We start from the raw sequence: 13,523 nt of genomic DNA on the forward strand, positions 1-13,523 counted from the left end.
CGCCCCTCCTCTTCCTTCCCCCCTTTTCTTCCTCCCTAAGCCCTCCTCCTTCTCCTCCTTCATCCCTGCCCTTCCCTCCCTCCTCTTCTCCCCCCCTCCTCCTCTTCCCTAACCCCGCCTGATTCTCCTCTTCCTTCCCCCCTTCTCCTTCTCCCTAACCCCCCCTCGCCTTCTCCTCCTTCATCTCTCCTCTTCCATCGCTCCTCCTCCTCCTCCTCCTGTGTGCTATCCCCTCCTCCCTGTCCTCCTTCATCCCTCCCCTTCCATCCCTCCTCCTTCTCCTCCTCTTCCCCCTCCCTTTCCCCATCTCCTTCTCCTGTTTCCAGCCCTACTCGCTCTCCTTCTTCACCCCTCCTCTTCCATGCGATCCCAGTTTGTACTGGGATTTGTATGCTCCGTGTCTGTAGGATCCCATTCCATATCATCCCAGTCCTGTTTATCCCAGTCTCTATGGTCCTGATCCATGTGGTCCCAGTCTGTGCAGTCCCACTCTGTGCAGTCCCAGTCTGTAGGATCCCAGTCCATGTTATCCCAGTCTGGGTGGTCCCACTCCATAGGATCGCATTCCACAGGGTCCCAGTCCCGGTTTCATCCCAGTCCATAGGATCCCAGTTCCATATAATCCCAGTCCAGTTTATCCCAGTCCATAGGATTCAGGTCCATAGGATCCCAGTCTGGGCTATCCCAGTCCAGTTTATCCCAGTCCATAGGGTCCCAGGCCCTATTCGATCCCATTCCCTGTTTTATCCCAGTTCCATATAACCCCAGTCCAGTTTATCCCGGTCCATAGGATTCCAGTCCATATTTGATCCCATTCCCTGTTTTATCCCAGTTCCATATAATCCCAGTCCAGTTTATCCCAGTCCAGTTTATCCCATTCCATAGGATCCCCGTCCCTATTTGATCCCATTCCCTGTTTTATCCCAGTTCCATATAATCTCTCCAGTCTCTCAGGCATCATGGGGAACTGGGATAACTGAGGAGCACGGGATAATGGGGAAACTGGGAAAATGGGGGAGAAACTGGGGTAACTGGGAGAGTGGGATAATGGGGAACTGGGATAATGGGGGAGAAACTGGGATAACTGGGATAACTGGGATAATGGGGAACTGGGATAATTGGGAGAACTGGGATAACTGGGATAATGGGGAACTGGGATAATGGGGGGAACGGAGATAATGGGGAACTGGGATAATGGGGGGAACTGGGATAACTGGGGAACTGGGATAATGTGGGACTGGGATAACTGGGATAATGGGAGTACTGGGATAACTGGGAGAGTGGGATAATGGGGAACTGGGATAATGGGAGTACTGGGATAACTGGGAGAGAGGGATAATGGGGAACTGGGATAAGGGGGAACTGGGATGATGGGAGTACTGGGATAATGGGAGTTTGGGATAATGGGAATTTTGGGATAGTGGGAAAATTGGGAATATCAGAATAATGGGAATTCTGGCATAACAGGAATACCGTTGGGAATTTTGGGATAGTGGGGACACAAACCAGGGGAACTGGGATCACGGGGATAATGGGAAAATTGGGAATGTTGGAATACCGGGAATTCCGGGATAATGGGAATTTTGGGATAACAGTGAGAAAAACTGGGATAACAGGAATTCCGGGATAATGGGAATTTTTGGATAACGTAAATTCCAGGATAACGGGAATTTTGGGATAAGGGGAATTTTGGGATAACAGTGACAAAAACTGGGATAACATAAATTCCAGGATAATGGGAATTTTGGGATAAGGGGAATTTTGGGATAGCAGTGACAAAAAGTGGGATAACAGAAATTCCAGGATAATGGGAATTTTGGGATAACAGGAATTCCGGGATAATGGGAAATTTGGGATAACAGTGACAAAAAGTGGGATAACAGGAATTCCAGGATAATGTGAATTTTGGGATAACAGGAATTCCAGGATAACATAAATTCCAGGATAATGGGAAATTTGGGATAACAGTGACAAAAACTGGGATAACATAAATTCCAGGATAATGGGAATTTTGGGATAATGGGAATTTTGGGATAACAGTGACAAAAAGTGGGATAACAGGAATTCCAGGATAATGTGAATTTTGGGATAACAGGAATTCCGGGATATCATAAATTCCAGGATAATGAAAAATTTGGGATAACATAAATTCCAGGATAATGGAAAATTTGGGATAACGGGAATTCCAGGATAACAGAAATTCTGGGATAACGGGAATTCCGGGATAACGCTGCCCGATGCCCATCCCGTTTTGGGAATGATTTGGGAATGTTTTTTTTTTTTTGGAATTTTGGGGCGAGGCTTGTCCCGGTGCTGGGGGGGGAATTGGGGGGAGTTTTTGGGAGGAATGGGGGAGTTTTGGTGGAATTTTAGGGGATTTTGGGGAATTTTGGTGGAATTTTAGGGGATTTGAAGGCATTTTGGGGAATTTGGGGGGAATTTTAGGGGATTTTGGGGGGATTTTAGGGGTTTTGGAGGACATTTTGGGGACATTTTGGGGGATTTGAGGGGAATTTTAGGGGATTTGGGGGGAAATTTGGGAGGATTGGGGGAATTTTAGGGGATTTTGGGGGAATTTTAGGGGATTTTAAAGGATTTGGGGGCAGTTTGGAGGATTTGGGGGGAATTTTGGGGGATATTTTAGGGGATTTAGGGGATTTTGGGGGAATTTTAGGGGATTTTAGGGGATTTGGGGGCATTTTGGAGGATTTGGGGGGAATTTTAGGGGATATTCTAGGGGATTTGGGGGGAATTTTGGGAGGATTGGGGGAATTTTGGGGGGAATTTTAGGGGATTTGGGGGGAATTTTAGGGGATTTTGGGACAATTTTAGGGGAATTTGTGGGATTTTTGGGGGTTTAGGGGGTCCTTGGGGGTCTTGGAAGGTCTGGGAGGGTTTTGGGGGTCTTCGGGGACTTTAGGGAGGTCCTGGAGGTCTTGAGGTGTTCGGGGGGGTTTGGGGGAATTTTAGGGGAGTTTAGGGGGGGTCCTGGGGGGATTTTGGGGGTCCTGAGGATTCTCGGGGGATGTTGGGGGGCTTAGGGGGAGTCCTGAGGGGATTTTGGGGTCTCGGAGAATTTTCAGGGGGTCTTGAATGGGGTCTTGGTGGCCTCAGGGGATTTTTGGGGATCTCAGGAGGATTTTTGGGGGTCTCAGGGGGGTCTCAATGGATTTTGGGATTCGCAGAGAATTTTGGGGAGGGGTCTCATTGAATTTTGGGGGTCTTGGGGGGTCCCAGGAGGGATTTTGTGGATCTCAGGGTGGGGCTCTCCATGAATTTTGGGGTCTCAGAGAATTTTGGGGGGTCTCGGGAGGGATTTTGGGGGTCTTGGAGGGGCTCTTTGGGGGTGCTCAGGATGGATTTTGGGGGTCTCAGGGCGGGGCTCTCAATGGATTTTGGGGTCTCAGAGAATTTTGGGGACCTCGGGGTGGGGGTCTTGATGGATTTTGGGGTCTCAGAGAATTTTGGGGTGGTCTTAGGAGGGATTTTGGGTGGTCGCAGGGGAGGATTTTGGGGATCTTGGGGGGTCTCAGGAGGGATTTTTGGGGTCTTGGGAGGGTCCTGAATGCATTTTGGGGGTCTCAGGATGGGGCTCTCCATGAATTTTGGGCTCTCAGAGAATTTTGGGGGGTTTTGGGGGGGATTTTGTGGGTCTTGGACGGGCTCTCAATGGATTTTGGGGTCTCAGAGAATTTTGGGCGGTCTCAGGAGGGATTTTGGGGGTGTCAGTGAATTTTGGGGGGTCTCGAGCGATTTTGGGGATCTCAATGTGGGGTCTTGATGGATTTTGGGGTTTCAGAGAATTTTAGGGCCTTCTTGGTGGGATTTTGGGGGTCTCAGGGTGGTCTGGAATGGATTTTGGGGGGTTTCGGGGGGGATTTTGGGGGTCTCGGGGGGGTTCTCATTGAATTTTGGGAGCTTCCAGCCCCCCTAAACCAACTCGGGGGGTCTCTACCCCACAAAAGTCTCAACCCCCCCCCCCAAAAAACCTCTTCCAGGCCCCCCCCGAGCTCGTTGTGGGACCCCTCCCCAATTTTGGGGACCCCCCCATGGCGGCCGAGCTGGACAACGTGGAGGTTGCCCCTCCCCCCAACAACAACAACGGCCCCTGGGACCCCCCCCGGAGCCCCGAGCCTGGGGGGACCCCAAAATCTTCGAGTGCTCCCGGATCAAGGCCTTGGCTGGTGGGTGAAAAAAAAAAAAAAAAAAATCCAAATATTTCCCAAAAAATTCGCAGATTCCCCCCCCCAAAAAACCCAAAAAATCCAAATATTCCCCAAAAAATTTTCAGATTTCCACCCTCAAAAAATAAAAAAAAAAAACAAAAAACCCCAAAACAAACTTCTCAAATCCCCCAAAAAACCCCAAAAACCTCAAAAAAACCCTAAAAAAACTCCTCAACCACCCAAAACCCCCTAAAAAACCCCAAAAATCTTCTCAACTCTCCCCACAAAACCCCAAAACCCCCCAAAAAGCCCCCAAAATTTGGGGTGACCTCGATGTCCCCCGGACGAGCAGGACATGGTGAAGGAGAAGACCTTTACCAAGTGGGTGAACGTTCACCAGAAGGCTCCTGAGTCCCATGGGGGTCTCAGGGTGGATTTGGGGTCTCAAGGTGGTTCTGGGGTGGAATTTGGGGTGGATTTGTGGTGACCTCTATGTCCCTTCAGACGAGCGGGACGCGGTGCAGAAGAAGACCTTCACCAAGTGGGTGAACGCCCACCCGGCGCGCGCCGCCTGCCGCGTCGGGGACCTCTACTTGGACCTGCGCGATGGCTTTGTGCTCACGCGGCTGCTTGAGGTGCTCTTGGGGGAGACCATGGTGAGGAGACCCACATGGCGTCTTCATCGCCATCATTGCCATCATCATCATCGTTCTCATCGGCTGTCATCATTGGCATGAGTGGTGCATCATCATCATCATCATTCTCTGTCACCTTCATCGTCATTGTCAATCATCGTCATCATCACTGTCATTGTTGTTGCCCTCTACTGTTATCATCGCCATGAGTGGGGCATCATCATCATCATCATTCTGGTGGCTGCTGCGCTGTTGTTGGAAGGGTCGATGCCCCCAGGTGTTTGTGAACGCTGCAGGCAGCAGAGATCTCCTGTCTGGGCTGGCTTTCACTGCCAGGGCCTAAAGCGCTGCTTCTTTCTTCTCTGCTGTTTTGTCTCCAGGGCTTTCGGAACCGTTTCTAAAGGACTCGACAGGGCCACTGGAGGAGAGGTCAGTGTCAACACGCCCAGCACGTCTGGCAGCTCTCCAGGGCTCTCCCCTCTGCTAGGAGCTGTGGCTGCAGCTTTGGGGGCCAGCAGAGCTTTCCTGCACAGGCTGCTCCTCTGCAGGCAGAGCCGTGTCAGCCTGCAGAGCACAGCTGGGACAGACTTGGTCCTTCTGAAGTGCCCAAAGGAATGCAAGGAGGGCAATGGATGTGTGTGTTTGCTTTGTTGTGCAATCCCAACCAGAGCAATTGCATCTGAAATCATGACCCAATCCCATAGAACTGCTAAAGGGTTCCCAGCTGTTTTGCTCTGTTTGCACAGAACCAGAATTACCTCCTGCTTGCAGAATGTGTTTGAACAATAATGAGAGTGTTGAGGCCATTTGAGAAGACTGTAGGTGCAGAGAATGTGGTTAGAGCTTGGAGGCTGACAGCTGAGGGGCCATTTCTGCAGAGCTTGCAAGGCCAAATGTCTCTGGCCATGTGTCCTGTAAGCAGCCCCCAGCGAGCAGAGCAATGGGCTGTGGGAATGGCACTTGCTGAGCTCTGGTGTCCCATCCCAAGGCAGTTTGGCACAGCCCGGCTCCATTGCCCCAAAAAGACTCGCTCTGTGTTTGCTGCATCCTCCTGCCACAGACTCCTCCAGTTAAAGGTCTGCAATGTCCCTTCAGGTGGCCATAAAGAAAATGAGTCTGAGAGGGCAGAAGAGGGAACGAGCTGTGAATGAGCTCCTGCTCCTGCAGGACAAGAAGAACCCCAACATTGTCAGCTCTTTGGACAGGTGAGTGCCTCAGGCCTTATCCCGTGCCCTGGCCCTGCCTTAACCTTTCCTGGCATCCGTAGTCTGTAGCCTGATTTGAAAATGCCTGACCCAGCCGTATCTTCCCAAAACAACAGCCTGGCACTTCGCTCCCTCCGTGTGCTTTTGTTGTTTGGTTTGGTTTTTCCTTCAAGTTGACCCTGTTTCTGTGTCTTACAACAGGTGCTGGTAAACCACAGCAGAAATTATTTCCCTTGGCTTCTTCTTCCCCGCCCTTTTCCATTGCTGCAGATGCCAGGAAGACCAGGTTCTTGTTCCCAGAAATGCCTCGTTTGCCCATTTGTCACTGGCCTTGCCTGTTTCTGAAGGGACTTTCTGAAAGGTTTTCTGACCCCTTTTGTCCCAAGTGCTGCCCGGCCTCCTCCCCTGGATAACCCTGGGAGCTGTGTTGCCTTGTTCTGCAGGGAAGGGTGGAACTGATGAGTTCAGAAGCTGAACCAGCTGGGGGCCAGTGTTGTGGTTGCACATTGATCTGGGCCTTTGCTAAACTGCATTTTTCACCTGCTTGCCATCTCAGCCCTCTCCTTTCTCACAGGGGTCTCCTCCTTTAGACTGTGCAGATCCCAAGGGCTGTGCAGCCTGGCAGGAATGTCTCTCCATCGGATTCTGTCCTCATTGACAAGTGATCTGGCAACAAAACTCCACTCCAGGCTTTTCCATGGGGGAATTGAGCACTGCACATTGGTCTCCATGCCACTGCTTTCCTCTTCCAGCTTCCTTGTTGATGGAGATCTCTGGCTGGTGATGGAATACATGGATGGAGGAACTTTGCAGGACGTTGTCAGACAGACACGCATGGCTGAAGGAGAGATGGCAGCCGTCAGTCGGGAGGTGAGGGATCCTGCCTGTGACTGCCATGCCTTGGACACGATGGTCCTTCCCAGCAGGGCGTGAGAGCAGGAGTGGCTCCAGGCTCAGGGCTTTGTTTCTCTGTTGTTTTTATGAGCTGGAGAAGAAAGAGCCCCTGCAGTGAACGGCCTGCCAGCAGCACTGCACTTCTACTCTGTTCTTGTTCTCTTTCCTGCTGTTGTGGCACTCTCTGTCTGTTTTGGATTTGATGTGCTGTTCTCAGCTTTGCCTTGAACCGTTTGCCTGGAGCTTGTCTGCACTGCACTCCTGGCCTGTCAGAGCAAAGTCGCTGCTGGCAGAATTCTAAACTGTCCTTTCTTGTGTGATATATTCCGGCCATTGGTTTTTACCCTCGTGTTTCTTGTTCTCTCTCAGTGTCTGCAGGGCCTGCATTTCCTCCATTCGAACCGGGTGATCCACAGAGATCTGAAGAGCTCCAACATCCTTCTGGGAATGGACGGCTCTGTCAAGCTGGGTGGGTGTTCCTGGCCAGGCACGGCGCTGCCGGGGTGCGGCTGTGGGGCTGCTTCCCAGTGACGGCCAGAGCCCCACAAGGGCTGCTGGGGGCACTGCCCGGCCCCTGCTGCCAGCTGAGAGCGGCTGCCCCTGCAGAGAGCTCAGGAGAGGAGCAGGCTGTCAGGGGTGCCTTTGCTCTGGGAATGGCCCTCCCAGAGGGGACAGGAGTTGGAATCTGAAGCTGCAAGGGAATCAGTAAAAGCAACTGCACGAAAGCTGAGGGTTTCTTTAAGGGTCCAGTTCAGTTCCATCTTTCCTTGGCTACAGCCCTGAGGACTTTCCCAGCTGACTTCACTGCTGCATTCTCAGACTGAGAGCGGGGAGTCTTTGTGCTTGGTTTCCTCATTCCAGCTGCCTTTGACAGTGTTTGCTTCTGTCCTCAGCTGATTTTGGCCTCAGCGCTCAGCTCCTCCTCCTCAGCAACGGAGGAGATGAAGCACTGGAGGACAGCATTTAGTTACAGTAGTTAGTTAGGACAACTAGTTAGTTATGGTAGTTAGCAGTGCCAGTTAGTTATTGTAGTTAGTAGTGCTAGTTGGTTAAGGTAGTTAGGACAGCCTGTTTGTTATGGTTCTTATGACAGCCTGTTTGGTATGGCAGTTTTTTGAATAAAAACTCTCTTAAACGTTAACTCCCTTGACGTGTCCCTTCCTTCTCCCTGTGTGACTCAGCTGCCCGGAGCAATGTGAGGGGAGAGCGGGCCCAGCCTCGCCCAGAGCTGAGCCCCAGCAGAGCCCTGGCAGAGCCCAGAGCAGCCTCGGCATCTGCAGAGTCAGCCTGGAAGGAGGCGCTTGGAGCCTTCTCGGCTGCACCCGACTCTTGGTTACAAACTGTGGGTGGTGGAAAATGCCACCGGCTCTTCAAGAGGGCAGAAGGGGCCCGGGGAAGGCCCAAGTGCTCCATGCAAGGGAAAAACCTGCCCTGGGTTTGTTATAAAGAACTATGTAGTTGGTGGCTTTTGCTATTTTGTCTTGACTTCTGCAACTAATTCCTAATCACAACATGAAAGATGAGCTGATTTTGATATAGGACAGTTTGTAATCACTTTTAACTGCTTTTGCTGTCGTACAATTTGTCGGCTTTTTGTGGCCAATGCCCTGGCCCCTGTGTCGCTCAAATCCTCAGAACATCATTCATGGATGATATTTTAGTTTGTGGACCTTGTGAAAAATATACATTCTAGTTTTGGCTTTTGCAAAGTATTGAAGTGGATGCTACGTGTTGTGCATTGGAATGTTAACTTTAGCAGAAGTTGCTGCAGTTGTGAAATAATAACAAATGCTTTTATTTTTGTAACTAACTGACAAGAATAACTCAGAGATATTTGTGAAACAGCTAATGTTGATTTAAAGTACTTGTGGAAGTAGCTAAAACCGTCTGCATGGCCAGATAACATTTAAGGAACGGGTGTGATGAGGACCCCTGCCGCTGACCCTTCGACTGTCAATAACTGTCGCCTGCTGATGTGGAAACCCAGGGCACTGGGAATATTTCTCTGTCTGCTCTGGGGTGTCCTGACCCCCAGGGGAGCACTGACTTTGACCCTCGTTCATGGAGAAAACTTCCAAAGCCTCAAGGTAAACTAGAAACCACAAAAGTGTGAAAGAAATTGTAGAGATTGTAGAGAGTAGTGGAGTATGTCACATGGGTGAGACATTTAGGTTTTAGGATTTTTAGTACGTTATAGATGGGTTCAAGATGGAAGATATAGGGTGTTGTCTTGAGTTCCCTTCTACTTTCTTCTTCCTCTTTCTTCTTGCCTTTAGGTGGTATCTTGTAATTGGGTAGAAAAATCCACATGAAAAATCCGGGTCTTTAGGGCTCAGTTATTGGGTTAGAAAGGAAAATAATTTAGGTGTTCCTACTTAATTGGGTTGCTTAGTTTTTGATTAGACTCAAAAGGCCTTGTAACAAGAGATCGTTAGTCACTTTTGTGCTGTTTTTCCTGCTCGCAGAGTCTGGTGCAGACAGTGTGCTGAAGTTTTGATAAGATAACAATAAACAGAAGCTGAAGATCAAAGAAGTCCAATGCGTCTCTCCTTCCTGACACAGAACTGCTCCAGGAGGGTCTCCCCTGCCAGGGGAGCCCCCAGGGAGTTGCCCAACTTGGGGCCTGCAGACTCACAGCTGAAACCAAGGATCAGGGGGCTGTTGTGAGGAAGTGACACAAAACCCTCAGAACAACAATCAACGATTCCTGCACATACTCTAGAAAGGCGGTTGGGGCTCAAACCAACTTCAAGAGTTCCTGGAACAAGTAAACGAGTTCAAATAAAGGTTTGAATACGTATAACCTTTATCAATATGTTTTTGAACAATAAAATGGAAAAAATAGATAAGAAGAGTTGCTATGGCTAACCAGTGTGCCTCTGGCCATTGCCAAACACCCACTGCTGTTATTGATTTGTCTCTAATTATGCCTTCTTAAAGTTTTAAAAATTCTAAAGCATGAGGCTCATTTCTCACCAAACCCAAGGTACTCACCCCTTGCTTTCTTGCAAGCCATTGCCAATCCTCAATTTCATATGGGTGGAGGAGAATGATGCTGCAATGAAAACAAGGAAAAGGAAGATGCACTGCTGTGGAGGCCCAGGAGCCTACCATCAGAATCTCAGTCCCTCAGCTGTGGAGGACTGGTCCCAAACAAGAATAGATTTTGGGACTGGTCCCAAACAAGAATAGAAAGGTTATGGGGAGAAGCTTGCTTCTCCCATAGATCTTTGCAGGCACATGCTGATTTCTGTAAAGTTATGTTACCCCATTGGCCCGTTGGCCTAATTACCCCAGTTCAACCCCTGTCACCTATTTTGGTTAGTCCCTAGAATGTTCTCCTCTCTCTGTCCCTCTACTGGCCCAAGTTTACTGCATTTCCCTGCCTCTGTTTCCCTATTAGCTGACACAACCCTTAACCCCTCCTTTGCACCATTTTCTCCCATATCCATTGGACCCTGACCCTCAGCTCCACCCTCACTACCCCATATAAAAACCCCCTGTGCGCTCAGCTTGCAGCCTGTCTTTGTCCTGGAGCCTGTTCAGCTGTGTGCCCTGTTCCTGTTCCAATAAACCAGTTTGCTGGAGATCCTACAAAGACCCATCCTGCCTACTTTGTCAGCTTTATAAAGTCGCCGTGAGCTTCGGGCTCATCAGTGCCGGACGCTCCAAGGGCCTTGGTAGTTGGACGCTACAGACTGGGACAGCCAGGCAGGTGAGGAGGAAGTCACTGCCCCTTTGCCCCTCTCTCCTGCTCCATCTCCCAGCCCAGCATCGCCCCTGGCTGCAGGACAACCTCGCTGCTGACGCCGTCCTGCCAGGGATGGATTGAGGGGATCTCCTTCCCCTTCCCCCTGGCACGGAGGCAAATCCCAGCTTCTTCTCTGCCCTGCTTCCTCTCCTCATTCTCTCCTTCATCCATCTACGTCTTTTCCCATTTCCTTCCTCCCTCGTTCTTTCTTCTTCCTTCCTCTCCTGCCTTTCCCTTTCCCTTTCTCCCTGTCCCTAACTCTTCTTGTCCTTCCTGCCCCAGGCACTGATCTGTGGACAGAGACCAGGGAGAACAAATCCCTGCCACAGAACCTCGTGGAAGAGGCCATTTGGAACTGCTCCACGGCACAGGAATGCAATGGGGAGGAAAAGCCCCAGAGGTCCCACATGAGGAGGGGCTGCAAACTCAGCCCGGGGAGCTGTGAGGAGGTAAAACTCCCCCTGTGGTGGGAAGAGGGTGGGGAATGTGAGAAGAGCTTCAGGCAGAGCTCAGCCTATTCCTGGTGCCTCCAAAGACGGGAGTGCTGGATGCAGAGATCCATGGGAATGCAGAGATCCCCCTGCAGATCCATGGGGATGCAGAGATGCCCCTGCAGACCCATGGGGCTGCAGAGATGCCCCTGCAGATCCATGGGGATGCAGAGGTCTCCCTGCATATCCATGGGTGTAATATATAATTTAAAATAAATTCGTGCTCAGGACTAAAAAAATACAGTATCTTTTTAAATGGAATCAAGTGACAGAAAGAACAATATATGCAAGATGAATTCCTGTCTCAAAGGATGGTTACTCTGAAGGATTATTCCATCTAGAAGATAAGCATTGAACTGATAAGATGAATATTCATAGCCAGAACAAGGTATTCGAGAGGATTGCCATCTAACAAGATTTCAGCAGAGTATTCCAGGAAAAACTCTACACAAGAAAACATGCATTAATATGTGGAAAGGGGCAAGACCGACATGAGGGAACAGGAAGACCCCCCAGGAGTCCTACTACATCTGAAAGCAATATAAATAAAACCCTGTGGAATCAGTACCTTGTGAACTGCCAGAGGTACGGGGCTGTATAGCCGGAAACCAGCTCCGATCACCTGGCTCGGCGCTGTTTTACTTGTGGCTTGTCCAATTTTTATTTGACTTGATTTAATAAATTCCTCTAATTATTAAATTGACTGATTCATTTATAACAATGGGGCTGCAGGGATCCCCCTGCAGATCCATGGGGATGCAGAGATCCCCGTGCAGCCCCTGGAGGAGCCAGGCTGGAGCACGGGGATGCCTGAGAGGAGGCTGTGACCCCGTGGACAGAGGGGCCCCCGCTGGAGCAGCCTGTCCTGGAAGGAGTGACCCCGTGGCACAGTGACCCACGCTGCAGCACTTGGAGGGGGGCTGTGCCCCAGGGGATGGACTCCGGTTGGAGAAGTTCCTGGAGAAGTCTCCGGTGGGAGGGACCGCAGGCTGCAGCAGGGGAACGACTCCTGTCCCTGGGCAGAGGGAGAAGCCACGGGGGATGAACTGAGCACGGCCCCATTCCCTGTCTCCTGCACTGCCGGGGGAGGAGGTGCAGCTGGAAGGAGGGAGGCGTGGGGAAAGCTGCATTCAAGGCTCTTCATTGACTTCTCATTATCCTGTTCTTGTCGGAACCCAGAATGTCCCTTGGACACTCTTGGATGGCCCGGGCCCAGGTCAGAAGCATTTGAGACCCTGGCATGCAGCTGGAAACCCCTGTGGCTTTGAATCTGACCCATGGAACAATTTACCAACCTTGCAGGAAGAACAAGAAATCACAAAAGTTTAGATATTATAGTAGAAGTAGTCACAAAGTGAAAGGAAGAACTTTTGAGTGCTGTACAGGGGGGTTTTAGGCCTTGTACAGAGGGGTCTGAGTTTTGTACATGGGGGTCAGAAGTTCTAAGATGAAGGGACTTGGGCGTGCCCTGTCCTCCTTCTTTCTCCTTCCTAACCTCCATGTTCATGGTGATGTTGGCACTCACAGATTGGTTCAGAGTAGAAAGTCACCATTCAATATAGGTGATAGGCATTGGGGTAAAACCATAAACATTCAACACGTCATGGATGATATAAAAGATGGCACCAGGCCCCTGGGAGTCCGTGTGTGCCTTTGTCTGACCTGCTGAACGGACCACAGCAGCTCAGGAAGAAAATCTTTTAGATAACACACAATAAACTACCTTGAGACCGGAGGACTGAAGACTACTGAGTCTTTCTTTGAAGGCACAGGCTGGAGGAGAGACTTTTCCATCTTTCAGGGCCACCCCAATCTGGGGGTGAGCCCTGACACACAGTTTGTAACCAAGAGTCGGGTGCAGCCGAGAAGGCTCCAAGCGCCTCCTTCCAGGCTGACTCTGCAGATGCCGAGGCTGCTCTGGGCTCTGCCAGGGCTCTGCTGGGGCTCAGCTCTGGGCGAGGCTGGGCCCGCTCTCCCCTCACATTGCTCCGGGCAGCTGAGTCACACAGGGAGAAGGAAGGGACACGTCAAGGGAGTTGAGGTTTAAGAGAGTTTTTATTCAAAAAGCTGCCATATCAAACAGGCTGTCATAAGAGCCATAACAAACAGGCTGTTCTTACTACCTTAACCAACTAACACTGCTAACTACCATAACTAACTGGCACTGCTAACTACCATAACTAACTAGTTGTCCTAACTAACTACAGTGACTAAACGCTGTCCTCCAGTCCTTCATCTCCTCTGCTGCTTCTTCAGTTGCTGTGCTGCGATGATCAGAGGGGTCAGGCTGGAGAGAGGCTTGGCTGATGATAAAAATGGGTGCTGCCCAAAGGAGAAAAAAAAAAGAAATGAACCGTTACTTTCCAGAGTCAACTTCCTCA

The 13,523-nt window shown here is 50.4% G+C and overlaps 1 protein-coding gene and 2 pseudogenes across 1 annotated transcript in view; 1 reads left to right on the forward strand and 2 right to left on the reverse strand.

Annotated features, from left to right (window-relative positions):
- The window catches only part of LOC137467576 (uncharacterized), a 441,429-nt pseudogene that overhangs the window by 305,922 nt on the left and 121,984 nt on the right, over nucleotides 1–13,523 (forward strand).
- The window catches only part of LOC137467577 (zinc finger protein 850-like), a 214,022-nt pseudogene that overhangs the window by 140,020 nt on the left and 60,479 nt on the right, over nucleotides 1–13,523 (reverse strand).
- The window catches only part of LOC137467582 (serine/threonine-protein kinase PAK 3-like), a 42,825-nt gene that overhangs the window by 24,642 nt on the left and 4,660 nt on the right, over nucleotides 1–13,523 (reverse strand). The gene's annotated exons all lie outside the window — the stretch shown is intronic.

Source organism: Anomalospiza imberbis, unplaced genomic scaffold, assembly GCF_031753505.1.
Source record: "Anomalospiza imberbis isolate Cuckoo-Finch-1a 21T00152 unplaced genomic scaffold, ASM3175350v1 scaffold_69, whole genome shotgun sequence".
Classification (NCBI taxonomy): domain Eukaryota; kingdom Metazoa; phylum Chordata; class Aves; order Passeriformes; family Viduidae; genus Anomalospiza; species Anomalospiza imberbis.